This window comes from Carcharhinus amblyrhynchos, chromosome 9 (assembly GCF_965287045.1).
Source record: "Carcharhinus amblyrhynchos chromosome 9, sCarAmb.v2.hapA, whole genome shotgun sequence".
Classification (NCBI taxonomy): Eukaryota; Metazoa; Chordata; class Chondrichthyes; order Carcharhiniformes; family Carcharhinidae; genus Carcharhinus; species Carcharhinus amblyrhynchos.
Genome location: NC_137332.1, coordinates 55,945,045 through 55,966,506, shown reverse-complemented (window position 1 = coordinate 55,966,506; position 21,462 = coordinate 55,945,045). Strand labels below are relative to the sequence as shown.

The 21,462-nt window shown below is 43.5% G+C and overlaps 1 protein-coding gene across 1 annotated transcript in view; it reads left to right on the top strand.

The window, feature by feature from the left end:
* lamc1 (laminin, gamma 1) overlaps window positions 1-21,462 on the top strand; it is a 263,261-nt gene that overhangs the window by 941 nt on the left and 240,858 nt on the right. The window lies entirely within an intron of this gene.

The window sequence follows — 21,462 nt, the reverse complement described above, 5'->3', positions numbered from 1 at the left end:
TAAAAGACTCACTCAGCATGTGTTGGAGTTACCACCCTTTCCCGATCCTCCGAGTAACCATTCTACCCTACACTTGGGCCGAGATACCTTCCCTTTCCCGACCAGTTGAGCGAGTGGAGTTGGCTTTGGTGTCTGGAGGATACACTTTAATCAAGCTGGCGTTTAAATGCGCTCGAGCAAACGAACGGCTTTGGAGCCAACTCTAACCTCAGTTAACATCTGCATGAATTACTCAGATGTTTTCCCTGTCTGTGTGTTTTTATTCCCTTCCTATTCCAAGATGGCGCAGTTTGTGAACTCCATTAGGCAGCGAGCTTTGGATGGGAAGCAGGGGGAATTACCGAGTGGGACGGGAGGGAGAGGTCGCTGGCATTTTATTCCAGGGAGTGCCACCAGCGGATCGCGCTCCGCACTTACTGAGAAGGACACTAAACAGGGAGTAATGCGGGTGGTGGTGGGGGGGGGGAGCACAGGCAACTGCATCGATAAAACAGGAACTACATTTCGGGTGACTGCTGATTTACGCTGCTCGCAAAGTTAGAAATCGATGGGCATGACTCCTGGGATTTCCATTCTCACGCTGGTGGTCGCACACTTTCCCAGGACCCATCCCCCTTTGCTATGATCTTAGATTGGATTTGACAGTTCTTTTGCATTGCCTTCCATTCTGTTCAAAGCACTTGCTGTGAATCTCTACTGAAGTTCGTTTTCCTTGCTCTTTTACGAGGAACACTTAAATCTGGACGAGTTTGGATGTTGCAAAAATCTGCGCTGCCGACATAACTTTTTTTACATTGATCACTTAAACATCGAGAAGCCGAGACTGTTCTGTGTTGAGCAATGTATTCAGATTTCGAGTAAGGTGGGATGTGTTAAAGTAGATAATTACCTGATAAGTACACATTGTGGGCTCACAGGAAGCTGGCTTCTTTCAGGCAGTAGTTATTCGACTGTCTGCAATTCTCTTTTTTTAATCCTGTGATGGTACAGCAAATGACTTCTATTTAGGACGTTCAATCGTGAATTATTGACTGCCTAAATTAGCAGAACTTTAGCTCAAGATAACCCTACCGTGTACTGTAACATCTAAATATACATTTTATCCGGGTAGGATAACGAAGTAATGTCATTTAGCTCGCTCAGGAGTTGATGCGTTCAATTCTTTTTAAAATTAACTTTGTAATCCTATTGTCACTAGTGTAGTTATTTTAAAAGTGGATCTCTCCTATCTCTGTGATGTATCTTAAACTTTTGCCTTGGTTTTCACATTGATCCTTGATCATCTTTTGGTGCACTTATTTGAAAGCAAATGCTGCTTAGATTAAGCAGAAATAGATGGAACCATCAGGAGTTCACTAAATGTTTTGGTAGTGTGAGGCAAACATCTGTTCTTTGCCAAACTGGGGAGCTATTAGCTTGCATGTTACTTTAGGTGGCAGGTATCTAGTCTGGATGAGGTGACCCAGTTCTTGAAAGAGGAAAAACTGGAAGTAAAAGTCAAATGGGATGTCATGTCACTTGCATCTCACTTTAGTTGCTCTATATCCAGTCAGTAATGCTGGATTGAGCAGAGAGTAAATTTGCTATTACAACACAGAAGAAGGAAAATGACAGTGAGATAGTATTGAAGTTGAAGAAATCCTTATTGCTTTGAAAACTGGTTTTAAAAAATATTGAGATAAGGTTATACTTGAACTGCTGACAATCAAGAGAAAATGCTGGAAAATCGCAGGTCTGACAGCATCTGTAAGGAGAGAAAAGAGCTGAAGTTTCGAGTCCAGATGACCCTTTGTCAAAACAGTTAGTTAAATAACAGCTTTGACAAAGGATCATCTGGATGTGAAACGCCAGCTCCTTACAGATGCTGCCAGACCGGCTGAGATTTTCCAGCACTTTTTCTTTTGGTTTCAGATTCCATCATCTGCAGTAATTTGCTTTTGCCCAGTGCTGATAATTGAACTTGATTATGTGGTTCAGTGTTAAGTTATGTATTCATTTGGGTGGTACTGACTAATTATAATATTTTGACAAGGAAAAAGATAAGTTTAGGTTGCCTGTTGTAGATAAATTATTGGAATTGGTGACATTACCTTGAAGTCAACTAGTGAATCTTTTTGGAGGACAATCATTCCCATGGGTATTTGGCTTTACATTGGGCCTTTAAATCTTGCAGTTCTTGGCACGGCCTTGAGTAAATCAGCATTCCCAATGTCAGTACAGTGTCCTTCCAGCCAGTTGGCCAAATCTTATTTGAACCTCCTCCCACCTAGCCTGCCAAACCTAGCTCTTGCTGTTGGTGGCATAGCAGCAATCCTAAAACTTATCAATTATTTTCTGGTTAGTTAAATGACAGCTCATTTACTGGGTGGCTGATGGTTGATAAATGAGTTGCTTATTCTACGTAAACATAGATGAAGTTAGTAACAGTAACTTAGAACATGTCTGGAAAGTCAAGAACTCCTTCAGGTTCTATAAACTTTGTTTGGTTTACCCTTTATTACAACAGGCATGTTGTAGAAGTTTCAAGAAATGTCAGTTCTTAAGCATTCACTTGTTGCAGTTTGTAAATTTAAAGAGCTTAATTTCTTTATAATGAAATATTTACAGAAGTTGCTGTTTTAAATATAGCACTAACAAGACATTATCTTTTCGAGCAGTTTTAGACAGATAATGCACTATTACATAAGATGTGTGTGGAGCGCTTCCTTGTAAAATCCAGTTTGGAGCGCTGTTAGAAGTCACGGTTGCTCCCTTGGAATTTATTAACTCAAAATTGATTTACTTCATTGTGGTTGTCTGACACTGATACAAATTCATGCATTTCTTATTTTTTGTCAAGGATCGTAGCTTCTTTGGTAAATACTGGAATTTCCCTTGTAACCAAAGTTCTGTATTTATTAAACTTTTACTTGTAAATATTTTTTGTTTACAATGGACTTTATCATTGCTTGAGGCAAGAATAGATAGGAAAGATCCTGGAATTAGGAAATGATTTTGGATTCTCTCTGCAATGGGACTGTTCTTCAACTAGGCTAAATTCATTTTGATTTGTTTAGTACAAGCTGTATGATTTTAAAATTTCATAATAGTATAAATTACTGTCAAGGTCTAGTTAATAAACATTTTCTTGCTGACAGTTTGTGAAGCACAGTAACAATAACGTATATATTGTTTTTTAACATAAAACATCCAGACTCCCAAAGCAAGTGCTGTACTGGAAATTTAGTTGCTGCAGGAGACATCCACAAGCATAGTGAAAGTGCCTTACGCATGTCTCGAAGCATTCCTGCCAACTCTTGGAAGACTAGTAAACAATCAAAACGGCAAAGGCTCATCTGGGAAGGTGCTGAATATATAGAAAGATTTTGTCGAGAACAAAATCTGACAAAGGTCATTCAGACTCAAAGTTGGTTCTATTCTCTCTCCTCAGATGCTGTCAGACCTGCTAAGATTTTCCAGCTTTTACTGCTTTTGTCCAGAACATTGCAGTTTCTCCCTGTCCACTCCATCCTGACCCATCATGATTTTGAACAGCTCTATTCACTCTGCTGTCAAGCTGCTCTCTTGTTAGGAAAATAGCCCCAGCTTATCCATTGTCTCCATCTAAAGTGCCTCATCCCTGGAAACATGCTTGTAATTCTTTCCTGCACCGTCTCCAATGTCTTCATGTTCTTCTTGAGTGTGGAGCCTGAACATAATTTGAGATGAAAGTGTCTTATTACAGCTTTTGTACTTTGTGCCTCTGTTTAAAAAGCCCAGGATCCTGTATACTACTTAAACCATTTTCACAATTTTCCCTGCCATCTTCAACAATTTGTGCGCATAGACCTCTCTACTGCACACCCTTTATATTTATTTAGTATTGCCTCTCCCCATTCTTGCTATCAAAATGAAATGCTTCATACTCCTCTGTATTCAATTTCACATGTACACACCCTTTACACCAGTCTGACTGTATTCTTGAAGTCTATCACAATCCTCAGCACAGCTCACATACTTCCCAGTTTTGTGTCATGTGCTGATTTTGAAATTGTGCCCTGAATGACCAAATCTAGGTCACTAATATAGATCAAGAAAAACAATAGTTATAATATTCAGCTCCTAGGGAAATCCCACAATGAACTATCCACCAGTCTGAAAAACAAATCTCCCACTTCTGTTTTCTGTCACTTGGGCAACTTTTAATCCAAGCTGAAACCCTCAGCTGATGACTGGCGTCTACCTGGCAATGTGGAAAATTGCCCAGATATATCCTGTACACAAAAAATAGGACACATCCAACCCAGCCAATTCCAGAAAAATGATGGAAGCGGTCATCAACAGTGCTATGACTGACTCAGCCTCAGCAATAACCTGCTCATGGATGCTCAGTTTCTGTTCAGCTAGGACCACTTAGTTTCTGACCTCATTATAATTTTGGTTCAAACATGGAGAAAGGAGTTGAATGTCAGAGGTAGGGTGAGAGTGACTGCCCTTACATCAAGGCAGCATTTGACTGAGTGTGGCATCAAATGCCCTAGTAAACCTAGGAATCAGGGAGAACTCTGCTGTTTGGAGTCATATGTAGCACAAAGGGAAATGATTATGGTTGTTTGAGGTCAACATTTCCGTTCCAGGGTATCACTGCGGGGATTCCTCAGGGTAGTGTCTTGGGCCTGACTGTTTTCTGCTGCTTCATCGTGACCTTCCTTGCATCTTAAGGTTGGAAGTGGAATGTTTGCTGATGACCGCACAAATGTTCAGCCCCGTTGTGACCCCACAACTGTTGAAGCAGTTCATGTCCAATTGCAGTATGATCTGGACAATATCCAGGCTTGGGCTTATAAGTGGCAAGTAATATTCACACTTCACAATTGCCAGGCAATGACTATTTCCAACAAGAAAGAATCTAATAACTATCATCCCTTGACATTCAATAGCATTGCCATTGCTGAATCCCTCACAGTCAACATCCTGGGTGTTACCATTGACCAAAGACTGAACTGGACTACCCATGTAAATACTGTAAATGATCAGACCAGCTCAAAGGCTAGGAACGCTGGCTACCTTCGGATGACAACTCTGATGCATGCCTGGTCAATTGCCCACATTCTATCCTCTGAGGCCATCTAAAACTCTGCTGCCTATGTCCTTACTCCATTATCCCTTTCACCAATCACTCCTATGTTCCGTGACCTATCTTTGTTTCCAATTAAGCAACGTCTCAATTTTGAAATTTACGTTTTGGCACTTGTAACACATTCCTTGAAACATACCTCTCTGGATGAGTCTCCTGACTTCTCCAAAAAAGCCTGTCCACCATCTACAAGGCAGGAATATGATGTAAGGGCGGTAAGGTAGCAAAGTGGTTACCACTGCTGCTTCACAGCTCCTGGGACCTGGGTTCGATTCCTGGCTTGGGTCACTGTCTGTGTGGAGTTTGCACATTCTCCTTGTGTCTACATGGGTTTCCTCTGGGTGCTCTGGTTTCCTCTCACAGTCCAAAGATGTGCGAGTTAGGTTGCTTCGCCATGCTAAAAAATTGCCCTTAGTGTCCTGAGATGCATAGGTCAGAGGGGCTAGTGGGTAAATATATAGGGATATGGGGGTAGGTTTTGGGTGGGATTGTGGTCGATGCAGACTCGATGGGCCAAATGGCCTCTTTCTGCACTGTAGGGTTTCTAAGATTCTATATCCTTGTTTACAAATTGCTCCATGACTAACTCTTATCACCTCCAGGTCTGCATTTTTCCAATATATTTGTGCTCCTCTAATTCTTGGATTTTAACTGCTCCACTATTTGTGCTGCACCTTCAATTGTAAAGGCTCCAAGCTCTGGAATACTAACCCTACACGTCTCTGCCTCTTGAACACATTTTCCCACTTGTAAGACACTCCTTTTAAACATACTTCTCTGGATGAGTCTCCTGACTTCTACAACGAAGCTAGTCCACCATTGACAATAAGAAGTCTCTCGACACCAGGTTAAAATCCAACAAGTTTATTTGACTATCAAATAAACTTGTTGGACTTTAACCTGGTGTTGAGACTTCTTACTGTGTTTACCCCAGTCCAACGCCGGCATCTCCACATCATGACCACCATCGACAAGGCAGGAGTGTGATGGTGCCTGGATGAGTGCAGTTCCAACAGCATTCAAGAAGTTTGACACCATCCTGAACAAAGCAGCTTGCTTGATTGAAACCCTAACCACAAACATTCAATCCTTCCACCGCCGATGAACAGTGGCAAGATGCACTGCAGGAATTCAAAGGTTACTAACTATGATGCCTTTCCTTCACTCTCCCTGGGTCAAAATTCTGGAATGTGGAAAATTTATAGGCGGGGAGAACCTTCTTTTCAGAAGACAATTACACGTTAAGGTGAACAGGATAACTCTACTTCTAACAAAGTCAATTTGCGTGTATATTTGTTATTTGGAGAGAGAAGGAAATGCAAGGGAAAGAAAGAAGTTGTATTTGCTGGTTGCCCTTTTATGTTTGCTGGCAGCATGCATTCCCAGTTGTAACATATTGAGTTCTCTCAGGACAGCCAAAAGGCTCCGATGGCATGTGCTGACTGGTTCGGTGGATATATCCTAAGTGACCCTGTTTTCTACAAGAAAAATTACAACGATGTGTAACTAATTTTAAAACCCTAAATGTTTAATGAGCACAATGTATACATATTAGAGTTACTACCCATAGGCAGGTTATGGTTCAAACCAATTAAGTTACGGTTTGTGGGGATTCTGTAATTGAGTGTTCCTACTAGGTAAGCGATTATTGTTGCTTTTTAAGTCCAATTTTAACCAGAGCTGGAGAGGAAGAATATCACTTTAATTCCATTTCAATGCATAAGTTCTCTTGGGCAGTGTCTTTGTCCTTTGGACCAATGCCACATAGATACTTGGTATGTAAATGGTACACACTGCCACAGCTTCAATTTATGTGGCACCTTCATCAAAATAAAATATCGCAAGGCCCTTCACAAGGACATTGTAAGCAAAATATGCTAAGGCAGAATATTTTAGGGCATATAATCAAACATGACCAAAGAGGTATGTTTTAAGGAGTGTCTTACAAGTGGGAAAATGTGTTTGAGAGGCAGAGACGTGTAAGGTTAGCATTCCAGAGCTTGAAGCCTTTACAATTGAAGGTGCAATCACAAATAGTGGAGCAGTTAAAATCCAAGAATTAGAGGAGCACAGATATATTGGAAAAACATAGACCTGGAGATGATAAGAGTTAGTGAGAAGCACAGTCATGGAGCAGTTTGTAAACAAGGATTGAAATTTCAAAATTGAGACGTTGCTCAAGTGGAAACCAAGATAGGTCCCTGAGCATAGGAGTGATTGGTGAAAGGAACAATCGAGTAAAGATGTAGGTAGCAGAGTTTTAGATGGCTTTGGAGGGTAGAATGTGGGCAGTTGGCCAGGCATGCATTAGAGTAGTCAAATCTGGAGGTAGCATTGGCATGGATTAATGAAAACAGAAACTGCTGAAAATAGTGAGCAGGTCAGACAACATCAGAGAGAGACACAGTTAATTTTTAGGTCAGAACAATCCTCCTTCAGAGCTTTGCCTCTATTTCAGGGTGCTAGATAAAGACGAACTATCCTTCTGCATACTCCCATCAACGTTTATCTTCTGACAATCATGGTTTGCTGTTTTTGGTGATCAATCTAAGCTTCATAAGTTTTTTTTTGTGCCGTTCCCAACATTAATGGAATTGACCTAGCCCTTGCCTTCTGTAGGTGGGAACAGGGGCTGGGTTTTTAGTTCCCACTGAATACAAGAATGAAGGCAGGTATAGAGGCATGGAATTTAACACAAGCAGTCTGCATGCTGGTTCACTGGCCAGAATTCTTCAGCCTCGTCTGCAGCTGGATTCTGTGGTCCCACTGTGGTGAATGAAGATTTGGTTGAGTTCCAAATTCTCTATCCTTGCTGGCAGTGGTGGTAGGGCATATATAATCAGTGGCTGGGATCCTCTGATGCCACTCACCACCAGGCCATCTCTCTGGCAGTGAAATAGAATGGGGGTTGGGCAGGGGATGGTGGGCAGCAAGCTATATCTCCTTACAAGCAGCCAATTGACCCACGTTAAAGGATTTTTGAGTTGGTCGGACCAGGTGCTAGACTTGGAAGTTGGGGTGCATTTTGGTGATAGTGACCACAATTCGGTTACGTTCACCTTAGTGATGGAAAGGGATAGGCATGAACCTCAGGCCAGTAGTTTTAGCTGGGGGAAGGGTAATTATGAGGCCATTAGGAGAGAATTAAGAAGCATAGGTTGGACTAGGAGATTACAGGGACTGGGAACGTCCGAAATGTGGAGTTTTTTCAAGGAGCAGCTACTGCGAGTCTGTGATAGGTATGTCCCTGTCAGGCAAGGAGGAATTGGTAGGGCTAGGGAACCGTGGTGCACTAAAAAAGTTGATTCGTTGGTTAAAAAGAAAAAGGAGGCTTATGTTCGGATGAGACTTGAGGGCTCGGGTAGTGCACCAGAAAACTTTAGATTGGCTAGGAGGGAGTTGAAGAGTGAGTTAAGAAGGGCTAAAAGAGGACATGAGAAGACTTTGGCTGATAGGATTAAGGAGAATCCTAAGGCGTTCTATAGGTATGTCAAGAACAGAAGGTTGGTTAGGGCAAGATTAGGGCCAGTTATAGACAGCAGAGGGAAGTTATGTGTGGAACCGGAAGAGATTGGAGAGGCATTGAACCAATATTTCTCTTCGGTGTTCACGCAGGGGGACAAGAATATAGCTGAGGAGGACACTGGGTTGCAGGGGAGTAGAATAGACAGTATTACAGTTGATAAGGAGGATGTGCTGGATATTCTTGAGGGATTGAAGATAGATGAGTCCCCTGGTCTGGATGGGATTTACCCTAGGATTCTCTGGGAGGCAAGAGAAGTGATTGCAGACCCTCTGGCTCTGATCTTCAGGTTGTCGTTGGCCTCTGGTATAGTACCGGAAGATTGGAGGTTAGCGAATGTTGTCCCATTGTTTAAGAAGGGGAACAGAGACTTCCCCGGGAATTATAGACCGGTGAGTCTCACTTCTGTTGTGGGCAAGGTTTTAGAAAAAATTATTAGGGATAGGATTTATAGTTATTTGGAGAGTAATGAATTGATTGGAGATAGTCAGCGTGGTTTTGTAGCGGGTAGGTCATGCCTTACTAACCTTATTGAGTTTTTTGAAAAAGTGACCAAAGAGGTGGATGGGGGTAAGGCAGTTGACGTGGTATACATGGATTTTAGTAAGGCATTTGATAAGGTTCACCATGGTAGGCTTCTGCAGAAAATGCAGATGTATGGGATTGAGGGTAATCAAGGAAATTGGATCAGGAATTGGCTAGCAGATAGGAGACAGAGGGTGGCGGTTGATGGTAAATATTCGTCATGGAGTTCGGTTACAAGTGGTGTGCCTCAGGGATCTGTTTTGGGGCCACTGCTGTTTGTAATTTTTATTAATGATCTGGATGAGGGTATAGTTGGGTGGATTAGTAAATTTGCTGATGACACCAAAGTCGGAGGTGTGGTAGATTGTGAGGAAGGGTGTCATAGTTTGCAGGAAGACTTGGACAGGTTGCAGAGCTGGGCCGAGAGGTGGCGGATGGAGTTTAATGCGGAGAAGTGTGAGGTAATTCACTTTGGTAGGAATAACAGATGTGTTGAGTATAGGGCTAACGGGAGGACTTTGAATAGTGTGGATGAACAGAGGGATCTAGGTGTATGTGTACATAGATCCCTGAAAGTTGGGAATCAAGTAGATAGGGTTGTTAAGAAGGCATACGGTGTCTTGGCGTTTATTGGTAGGGGGATTGAATTTAGGAGCCGCAGCGTCATGTTGCAACTGTACACAACTCTGGTGCGGCCGCACTTGGAGTAATGTGTGCAGTACTGGTCCCCACATTACAGGAAGGATGTGGAGGCTTTGGAGAGGGTGCAGAGGAGGTTTACCAGGATGTTGCCTGGTATGGAGGGGAGGTCCTATGAGGAGAGACTGAGGGATTTGGGGTTGTTTTCGCTGGAAAGAAGGTGGCTAAGAGGGGATCTTATTGAAACATATAAGATGATTAGAGGTTTAGATAGGGTGGACAGTGATAGCCTTTTTCCTCGGATGGAGAAAGCTAGCACGAGGGGGCATGGCTTTAAATTAAGGGGGGGTAGTTATAGGACGGATGTCAGGGGTAAGTTCTTTACCCAGAGGGTGGTGAGGGATTGGAATGCCCTGCCTGCTGCAGTTGTAAATGTGCCTAGTTTGGGGGCGTTTAAGAGATCCATGGATAGGTTTATGGACGAAAAGGGATTGGTTTAGGTTAGTGGGTCATTGTTTTTTAACTGGTCGGCGCAACATCGTGGGCCGAAGGGCCTGTTCTGCGCTGTTATGTTCTATGTCTCCACCTCTAGCTTCCAAAGCCTGACTACCACCATTATTTGGAAGGCAAGTCTCCCCTCTGACCATTAATTGGCTACTCAAGGGAAAATCACAATTGAGTGATCGTCTCTGACATGGCATTGAACCTGACAGCAGAGTCTGGAAGCTTGCAGAGAAAATGCTGTCCCAGGAGTTGCTACCTACAAGGTGCAATGATCAATTGCTTTAATCAGCAAGGCTTGAGTAGGAGTGATGTAAAAGAGAGGCAGGGAGTTGGATCATTGTTTTTGGATGAGAGTGCTCCACTGTGAATTAGGGAATCAGATTGAAATAGTGCCATCGTGAATTGTTTTGAAGGATGGTAGGGAAGAAGAGCAGCAAAATGAATGGAACAGGGAGAAAAAGACCAGACTGAATTACTTAAGATTCAGTAGCATATGTGAAGAGGGTGGTACAAAGTTATTAACACAAGCTAGGAATGTTAAAATAGAATGTACAAATAGATCAGATTTAGATGAATGAAAGTGTTTTCAATGAACTTTTCTGTGGTGTCGAATGTGGGCAAATGGCAGTCAAGGTGGCTTAAGTAAGGAAAAATCTGATTGATCTACTGAAAAATCCAAGTGAAATTTTATTTAAAAAGTCAAATATGAATTGAAACCTGAGCTCAGTGATTAATAATCCAGTGAAGCGTGTCCTGGATCTCTCGCCACTGTTTTACCTTGTTATATATGAAGCTTAATGGTGTTTGGCTACTGATAAGTTTAGCTTAACATAGGGAGACAAATTTGATGAAATAGGATAAATGCTGGGGGGGGGGTTTGCAAAAGAAGACCCCAAACTCTTCATGTGAAGACTCTGCACCAAAAATGCCTTGCTTTTTGTTATAAATGTAGTGCGCAATTTAACTTTTGACTCATGCCAATTTGAAGTTTTCTCATGGTATGAAAGGAGGCCATTTCAGTGTTCCTCCCGTGTGGTCCACTGTGTTTTTGAGATTCCATAGGTATTATAATTAGTCAGATTTTGGACTTTGGATTTTGAAATTTGAGCACCTCTCCTTTTTGCAGAAACCCAACCTGAAATGGGGAACTTTAACACTTACTACTTTAGAATGGGAAAATCATTTTGGAACTACTTTACACTGGTATGTTTTTTGGAAATGTTTCCACATCCACTGATTATAAAAATCTTGATCTAAAGAAAGATTCTAAATTTCATTTTTAACTGATTGCTCTATTTCTAGATTGTAGATTATAAGGAAAGACAAATCTGCATGTATATAGTGCTTTTCATGATCACTGGCTGTCTCAAACTGCTTACTTCCAAAAAGTCATGGGCAGTAATAGTTCTTGGTCACCCATCATCATCAATGAGTACCTCGACACCATTATTCATTTTGAGGCTGGATGCAGTGTGTTCGAAGATGAGTGAACAGGCCAATTCGGGCACGGAATGTCCTGGCACGTATTGGACAGACTTGTGTAGGCACTGTAGTTGTTGCGCTGATGGCTCTGGAGTTGCGCAGCTTGCGCTTAAGTTGTGCTTTAGCAATGCACCTTGCTTTGTAAGCTTGACAGCCCTTGTGGATGAGGCAGCGCCAGGTAGGGTGGTTTTGTGCCAGTGTTTCCCAGGTGATCGTGTCTATGTCAAGCGACTTCAGGGAGGCCTTCAGTGCGTATTTGTAATGTTTCTTCTGCCCTCCATGCATGCGTCTTCCAGCAGAGAGTTCCCCAAAAAGGAGCTGTTTGGGTACGTGCTCGTCTGGCATACGGATGACATGACCTGTCCATCGGGCCTGCACTCTCATCAGCAGTGTGTGGACTGATGGTAGACTTGTTCTAGAGAGAACTCCAGTGTCTGGTACTTTGTCTTGCCATCTGATGCGTAATATTCTGTGAAGACAAGTCATGTGGAAATGATTGAGCTATTTTGCATGCCTTCGATACACAATCCACATTTTACAGGCATACAGGAGGGTAGTGAGTAACACGGCACTGTAGACCTTCAGTTTTGTTGCTGAGCTGATTCTTCAACATTCCCATGCAGTGGAGCGCAGTCTACCAAAAGCAGAACTTGCCTTTGCTATTCTGCAATTAACTTCTGTATCAATAGTCACTGCTTGGGAGAGGGTGCTGCCAAGATAAGTGAACTGGTCCACTGCCTGTAGTTTCTGCCCTTTGATTGTGATTATGGGTTCTGTGTATGGTGCATGAGGAGCAGGCTGGTGTATGACTTCAGTCTTTTTAATGTTGATGGTGAGTCCAAAGTTGTCATAAGCCATGGAAAATTTGTCCATACTGACTTGCATCTCTGGTTCTGAGCCATTATGCAGGGCACAGTCATCGGCAAAGAGGAAGTCTCTCAGACCAGTCTCCTTCACTTTGGTAATAGCTTGAAGTCTCCTCAGATTGAAGAGCTTCCCATCCACTCTGTACTTGAGGCTGATTCCAGCCTCAAGACATCATTCAGCATGGCAGTAAACATCATGCTGAACAGTGTGGGTGTGAGCACGCAGCTTTGTTTGATGCCATTGGTGACTAGAAATGCCTCAGAATATTCTCCGCCATCCAGTACTCTGGCCACCATGCCATCGTGGAACTGGCGTACCATCTGAATGAATTTGGGGGGGCAGTCAAACTTTGACATGATCCTCCGCAGGCTGTATCGGCTGACAGCGTCAAAGTCTTTTGCAAAGTCAACAAAGGTTGTGTAGAGCTTGCGATTCTGCTCCTGACACTTTTCCTGAAGTTGGCACGCAGCAAAAATCACATTAATAGTTCCACGACCTTTGTGGAAGCCACATTGTGACTGGAAGCAGGCCCGCTTCAGATGAGTGACCGGACGATTTAGCAGGGCTCTTGCAAGGGTTTCTCCTGTGATGGAGAGCAGAGAGGTTCCTCAGTGGTTGTCGCATTCTTGCCGATTGCCCCTCCTCTTATAGAGGTATACGATGGAAGCATCTTTAAGTTCCTGAGGAATGGATCCTTGCTTCCAAAAGGACTGGAACAACTCTGAGTTTCTCTAAGTACAGGGCCAGCAGCTTTGTAGATCTCTGTGGGTATGGCATCTGCACCTGGGGCTTTGCCACTGGATAGCTGGCTGACAGCTTTCGTGATTTCGGCTACTACTGGTAGGTCATCCATGGCGCTGTTGATATCGATCTGGGGAATCCTGTCTATTACCTCATCGTTAATAGATGATGGTTGGTTGAGGGCGGCTTCAAAGTATTCAGCCCATCTCTGCAGGATCTGAGCCCCTCTTTAATGAGAGTTGTACCATCTGTACTCAGGAGGGGGGAACTCCCGAGAGAAGATTGAGGTCCATAGAGAGTGTTGAGGGCTTCATAGAACCATTTCAAGTTGTTTCTTGCAGCGTATCCCTGTATTTCATCTGCTTCGACGCTCAGCCAGGCATCCTGCATATTAAGCAGTTTATTCTGGACTGTCCTGTGAGAACTGGTAAAAGCATTTTTCTTGGCAGCTGATGATGTGTCGTACTGACAGGCCCGAAGGAGACGATGCTTTTCAATAAGTAGAGCCTGTATCTCCTCATTATTCTTATGCAATCAGTCATGCTGCTTGTGGGTAGAGGGCCCAAGCATCTTCAGCGCAGATGAATGGACAGCATCCCTGAAGCATTCCTTGTCGTACTCAGTGCTGCCTGCAAGGTGTAAGTCAGCAAGGTTGATTTCTAAGTCTTCAGCCAGTGCTGAAGCTATGCAGGGATTCTTTTAGCTTGGCTGCATTGATTCTTTTCATAACCTTGCTTCCTTTTGGTTGCCTCTAGGGTCTGATGTGGAGTGTCATTATGGAGACAATGAGCCTGTGATCTGTCCAGCAGTCAGCACCACATATGGCCTTGGTTATTCTGACATCCTGCCTGTCTTTTCTCCCAACAATGACTAAGTTGCCAATGCTTAGAGCGGGGGTGCATCCAGGAGGCCTTGTTGCAGGCAGACGGAAGGTTGTGTTGATGAGGAGGTTGTATGCTGCACAAGTCTTCATTAAAAGTAGGCCGTCACTGTTACACTTGCCCACTCCATATCTCCCCATGACTCCCTGCCAGATTGCAGAATCACGCCCTACTGTTGCATTGAAATCGCCAAGCAAGATCAGCTTGTTGGTACTGCTCACTGCTGATAGTAGGGCGTCTAGTAGAACATGTCTTTCATCTCATCCAGGTTGTTTATTGTGGGGGCATAGGTGCTGATCAGGGTGGTTTGACTTCTGTTCTGTAGTGGAAGCTGTAATGCCATGAGTCGGTTGTTCACACCTTTGGGTAGACTAGCAAGTTTCCAAACAAGGTGACTCCTGATGGCGAATCCAACTCCAGCATCACGACGCTCATCGCTGCCACGACAACTCCAGAAAAAAGTGTATCCACCTCCAGTTTCAGTCAACGTTGGCGAGATGAGTTTCACTCAGGGCTGCAATGTCAGTGTTGTATCTTGCAAGAAGACTGTTCTTCTCTCTGGTCTGTCTGTTGTAGGGTTGTCCAAAAGCGTGTGCACATTCCGAGTGCCAGTGTCACCTTGTGTTTTATTTTGTTTGTTTGACCATAAGATGGGATCCCCGCCAGCCGTGGTAAACTGGCCAGGGTGTAGTGAAGCAGGCAATGTTTAGGGCACCTTTTCTAATCCCATCCTCATTCTACGGAGGTGAGCAGTCGCCCAGGTAGACGCCAATTTTCACTGCTGCTTCACGCAGTGGAAAACGACCATTAGATCTGAGCTGCCTGTGTGCAGGTCTGTGACTACAGCTCCCGGTGTATCCACACCTGCTTCGTCGCTCACCCATTGCCACAGGACGATGATGATGGTGTCGAGACTAGTGCTTGATTTGGATTAAAGTGAGAGAGTTGTGCAGCATGAGCCTCACTCGCTCTCCCCAATTCCCATCTAGATCCAGTGGCAAGACAAGAGTCGAGATGGCTGGAGATGGGACGTTTCCTGTATCTTGTCCTGATCGTCGTGCTCCACGATGCTGGCAGAGACTGCCTTCTTTACTGTTGGTCTCGTCCCAACACCCTATTCCACCCTGGAAGTATAGTGGTGTTCTAATGTCGGATATGTGCAGCCAATTTGCGCTCAGCCATTTCCCACCAACAACAATGTGATTTTTGAAAAGAGAATTTTTTTTGTGAAACTGATTTGAAGGATAAATTGTCTAGGATACTAGAGAATTCTATTGCTATCTATATGGCTATTGTTTGAAATAATGCCATGTGATCTTGTACGTTCACTGGAATAGGCAGCTGGAGCCTTGGTTTAATGTCTCATCTAAAGAACAGCACCTATCATGGTGAAGTGCTTCCTTGTTTTTGTGTTCAAACCTTCAAGTACTATCTATAATTTTTTAATGTGTACAGAGTAAGCTGTTTCCAAAATTTTGGAAGCGTGTTCTTGCTGCAAGATGTTAAATTGAAGTGCGGGAAAAGAATGTTCAAGCCCAGTACTATAGAATTGGCAATCTCCAGTCTGTTTCCCTTTGTACCTGCATATGTGAGTTAACTGATTAAATTGTTCATATCAAATTAATGTGTTTTTTTTACCCTGCTTAAGAAGCAAATTAATATTGTGGAGGAGTTGTTATTTAGGTTGGGAGAGAACATTGGTCTGGCGAAACATTTGGTGCTTAGTTCAAATCCTTGGATGCAAAGTGGTAAGAAGTTGTAAATTTGAGAGATTGGAACTTTTTTTGGTTCCTTGCTGAAATGTTTTGTTGTATTGATATAAATTACCATAGGTGGGATGATACCTATCCTCTGAGATAATATGCTAATGTGCAGTCCCATGATCCAGTTGGAGAATACCACAATGCTTTGGCAGAAGGAAAGCAAGTGCTTAGATAATGCAAAGCTTGAATTTTAGAAACTTGAAGTTGGATTGAAAATGAAGTATTTCACCAACCTACCTACTTGGAATACAGCTAATTAGATTCTGAGATCATAAGATCATAAGATCATAAGAACATAAGAACATAAGAAATAGGAGCAGGAGTAGGCCATCTGGCCCTTCGAGCCTGCCCCGCCATTCAATAAGATCATGGCTGATCTGTCGTGGCCCAGTTCCACTTTCCGGCCCTCTCCCCATAACCCTTAATCCCCTCTCTTATCAAAAACCCATCAACCCGCTTCTTGAAAATATTTAGCGAGGCAGCCTCCACCACTTCAATGGGTAGAGAATTCCAGAGATTCACCACCCTTTGAGTGAAGAAGTTCTTCCTCAACTCCGTTCTAAAACGCCCCCCCCTTTATCTTGAGGCTGTGCCTCCTAGTCCTACTGTCTTTTTTCAGTGGGAAGAGTCTCTCCACCTCTATCCTATCCATCCCATTCATCATCTTATACGTCTCAATGAGATCTCCCCTCATTCTTCTAAACTCCAACGAGTACAAGCCTAGTTTATTCAGCCTCTCCTCATAGCTCAACCCCCTCAACTCCGGTATCAGCCTAGTAAACCTCCTCTGCACTCCCTCCAAGGCCAAAATATCTTTGCGCAGGTGTGGCGCCCAAAACTGCACACAGTACTCCAGCTGCGGCCTCACCAATGCCCTATACAGCTGCAGCAAGACCTCCCTACTTTTATATTCAATCCCCCTCGCTATGAAGGCCAGCATCCCATTCGCCTTCCTGACCACCTGCTGCACCTGCAAGCTGGGTTTTTGCGACTCATGCACAAGGACCCCGAGGTCCCTCTGCACCGTTGCCTGCTGCAGTTTTTCGCCCCGTAAGTAATAGATCGTGCTGTGATGTCGAGGATTATGTTCTCCCTTCATGACTGGACAATGCATAGATATCTCTTGGATCAGTTTGATCAAATTTCCACTGACACATTCAATTTTTTTTCTATGAACCAGTTTAAAAAAAAAAGTTTATTTTCCTCAAAGTTTGGAAAAGGTCTGAAATTCTAATTTGGTTGCCGTATTCAGGGTCATAGGTGTACATCACATCTGGAAAAGATCAGATTTCAGCTAGAAAAACGAAGAGACTGCAATTGAACTTTCTTCAAAAAGACTTGGATCATCTTAGGTATTGCTGTGAGGACAATATTCTTCATATAGTGGCAAATCTTAATCTTTTGTTCCAATGTTAGGTATGGGGTAAGGACAGCTTTCTGTTGCATTACCATTGCAAAGATTAAGGTCCATCAAAAACTGATTTAGGTTTCCATGTTATGGCCTAGAAAGAGTCCATTAGATCTATTCTGTGTCTCTGAATAAACAACCCATCTATTTCCATTTGTCTAACTCCTGTAAGCCTGCATAGTCTTTCATTTCAAATAACAGCCTAATTTTTCTTTTTAATGTTTGAATTGAACCTGCCTACACCACACACTCAGGCAGTGTGTTCAGGATCCTAATCACTTGCTGTTTGAAAAATGTTTTCCTCCTATCACTATTGCTTTTTTTTTGCTAATTATTTTAAATCTCTGTCCTCTTGTTTTCAATCCTTTCATGAGTGGAAACAGTTTCTTCCTAACCACTCTGTACAAGCCCCCCAAATCAAATCTCCTTTTGACCTTTTCTGTAAAGAAAGCAGCCCTAACTTTTTCAAACTATCTTTATAACTCAAGTTCCTCAGCCCAGGAACCCGTCTTGTGAATCTCTTCTGCACTCCAATGCTTTCACATCTTCCTAAAAGTACAGTACCCAGAACTGGATGCAGTACTCCAGCAGAGGCTGAACTTGTGACTTGTACGAGTTCAGCATGATCTCTTTGCTTTTGTACTCTATTAATAAAGCTCAATACACTGTTTGCCTTATCAATTGCTGTCTCAACTTATCCTGCCAACTTCAATGACTTGTGCACATTAAAAACCACATTCACCTGTCTGCTCCTGCACCCCTTATTTGTCTTTCCGTGTTCATTCTACCAAAATAAATCACTTTACGTTTCTCTGCATTGGACCTCATCTGCTATCTGTTTACTCATTCCACCAACTTGTCTGTGTCCTTTTTGAAGTTCTACACTGTCCTCACAGTTCACAATACTTAGTTTTGTATTATATTCAAACTTTGAGTTTGTGCCTTGTACACCAGCGTCTGGGCCATCTATCTGGAAAAGCAAGGGCCCCAACGTAGACCCCTGAGAAACTCCACTGCAAACCTTCCTCCAGCCTGAAAAACATGAATTTTCCTGTTTTCTACCACTCAGCCAATTCCGTATTTCGCCAACATTTCGAGTTTAGTAACCCTTTGTCAGAGCAGAGAGAATCAGCAGGGGTTTATACAATTGAGGTGGGGGGGGGGCTGGAATTGGACAAAGGGAATGTAAATGACGATACAGAAAACTGAGAAGGTGCTGAGAGTGTCCATTAAATGATCAGAATGTGAGAATGGCAGAACAGATTGTGAAAGAACTGCCTGAGGAATGTGACGTTGCACTGAGGGTGGGAGTATGGGTGTGAAAAGAAAGCAGGCTGGAATGGAGAAATGGAAAAATAGAAGTGAGAAAGAAGGATAATAAAATGGATGGATGAGATGAAATTAAAATGGAAATGGGGTGAAGGTGGAGGAGAGAGTTCATCCTCTGAAGTTGTTGAACTCCATGTTCAGTCCAGAAAGCTGTAAAGTGCCCAATCAGAAGATGAGGTGCTGTTCCTCCAATTTGCATTGGGGTTCACTAGCACGTTGTGAAAGCCAAGAATAAGAACATAAGAACATAAGAAATAGGAGCAGGAGTAGGCCATCTAGTCCTTCGAGCCTGCCCCGCCATTCAATAAGATCATGGCTGATCTGTCGTGGCTCAGTTCCGCCTTCCCGCCCTCTCCCCATAACCCTTAATCCCCTCTCTTATCAAAAACCCATCAACCCGCGTCTTAAAAATATTTAGCGAGGCAGCCTCCACCACTTCAACGGGCAGAGAATTCCAGAGATTCACCACCCTTTGAGTGAAGAAGTTCCTCCTCAACTCCGTTCTAAACCGCCCCCCCCTTTATCTTGAGGCTGTGCCCCCTAGTCCTACTGTCTTTTTTGAGCGGGAAGAGTCTCTCCACCTCTATCCTATCCATCCCATTCATCATCTTATACGTCTCAATGAGATCTCCCCTCATTCTTCTAAACTCCAACGAGTACAAGCCTAGTTTATTCAGCCTCTCCTCGTAGCTCAACCCCCTCAACTCCGGTATCAGCCTAGTAAACCTCCTCTGCACTCCCTCCAAGGCCAAAATATCTTTGCGCAGGTGCGGCGCCCAAAACTGCACACAGTACTCCAGCTGCGGCCTCACCAATGCCCTATACAGCTGCAGCAAGACCTCCCTACTTTTATATTCAATCCCCCTCGCTATGAAGGCCAGCATCTCATTCGCCTTCCTGACCACCTGCTGCACCTGCAAGCTGGGTTTTTGCGACTCATGCACAAGGACCCCGAGGTCCCTCTGCCCCGTCGCCTGCTGCAGTTTTTCGTCACGTAAGTAATAGTCCTTCCTACCATTATTCCTACCAAAGTGGACCACCTCACACTTGCCAACATTAAATTCCATTTGCCATTTCCTGGCCCATTCGCCCAGCCTATCTAGATCCTTCTGCAGACTCTCCACACCCTCCGCACAATTTGCGTGGATAGGAGAGCAGGATGGTGTGTTTAAAGTGGCAAGTGACAGGAAGGTCTGGGTCTGCTTGTGGACGGATTGAATATGATCAGCAAAGCAGTCAAGCTATATTAGGTCTCTCAAATGTACAGTAGACTGCATTGGGAGCAGTGAATGCAATAGACCAGATTGAAGGAGGTGTATATGAAGTGTTACTTCACCTGAAAGGGGTGTTAGGACTTGGGATGATAAGCAGGGAGAAGGTAAAGGGGCAGGTGTTGCACCTTCTACGATTGTATGGGAAGGTGCCGTGGGCAGAGGGTGAGGTGTTGTGTATGATGGAGAAGTGGACCAGGGTATCCCAGAGATAGCGGTCCCTGTGAAATGCTGATGAGGGTAGGGCAGTGAGTGCAGGATGTATTGGGTAGTGGCATTATGCTGGAGTTGGTGGAAATGATGGAGGATGATCCTTTGAATGTGGAGACTGGTGGGGTGAAAAGTGAGGACAAAGAAGACCCTATTCTAGTTCTCGGAGGGAGGGGAGATGCTGAGAGCAGTGGTCTGGGGGGTGGGTTGGACACGGTTGAGAGCCCTGTCAACCACAGTGGGTGGAACACCACAATTTGAGGAAGAAGGAAGACATAATAGCAGTGCTATTTTGGAAAGAGGCATCATCAGAACAGATGTGGTGGAAGGGAAGGAGCTGAGAGAATAGAATGGAGTCCTTGCAGGATGTGGAATGTGAAGAGCTGTAGTCAAGGTACTGTGGGAATTGTTGGGCTTGTAATGGATGCTAGTAAACAATTTATCACCAGAAATTGAGTCTGAGTGGTCAAGGAAGGGAAGTGTGTCAGAGATGGACTATGTGAAGGTGACAGAGGGGTGGAAATTGGAAGCAAAATTGATAAATTTTTCCAGGTGCAGACAAGAGTATGAAGTGGCACTGAAATAGTCATTGATGTACTGATAAAGAAGTTATGGGAGGGGGGTGGAGTTGGACTGCTCTACATAACCCATAAAGAGACATGTGCAAATGGGACCCATGCGGGTGCCCATAGCCTCACCTTTTCTTTGGAAGAAGTGAGATGAGTTGAATGAGAAATTGTTGAGTGAGAACCAGTTCAGCCAGACAGAGGAGAGTGGTGGTGGATGGGGATTGTTCAGATTATTTAGCTATACTCTTAATGCAAAAACAACTATTTAAGGTTAACTGAATGTGATGATGAGTCAGATCAGTGATGCTCATGATCTCCAAGTAATTATGGATTATCCTTCAATATTTATAAAAAAAAATTGCTTTTTTTTCCCTTTCTGAATTTATTTTAGTTTTTAGAGACTCAATTTTCTTCCCACCCCACTTCAAAAATAAGACCCAAATAAAGCAACGCAATTTGGCAAAATGTTGCCTTGATTATTCATAACAACTTAGGCCATTACTCTAGTTCTTACTTTTGGAATAACATTTTTGGTCAATAAACATTTCTGTGCTTATTAGTGCCTGAGCTTGTGTTGTGGTAGAAAAGGAGGATGTCTGTGTGACATCCATAGGCAGGAAGATGTTGTGAAGGA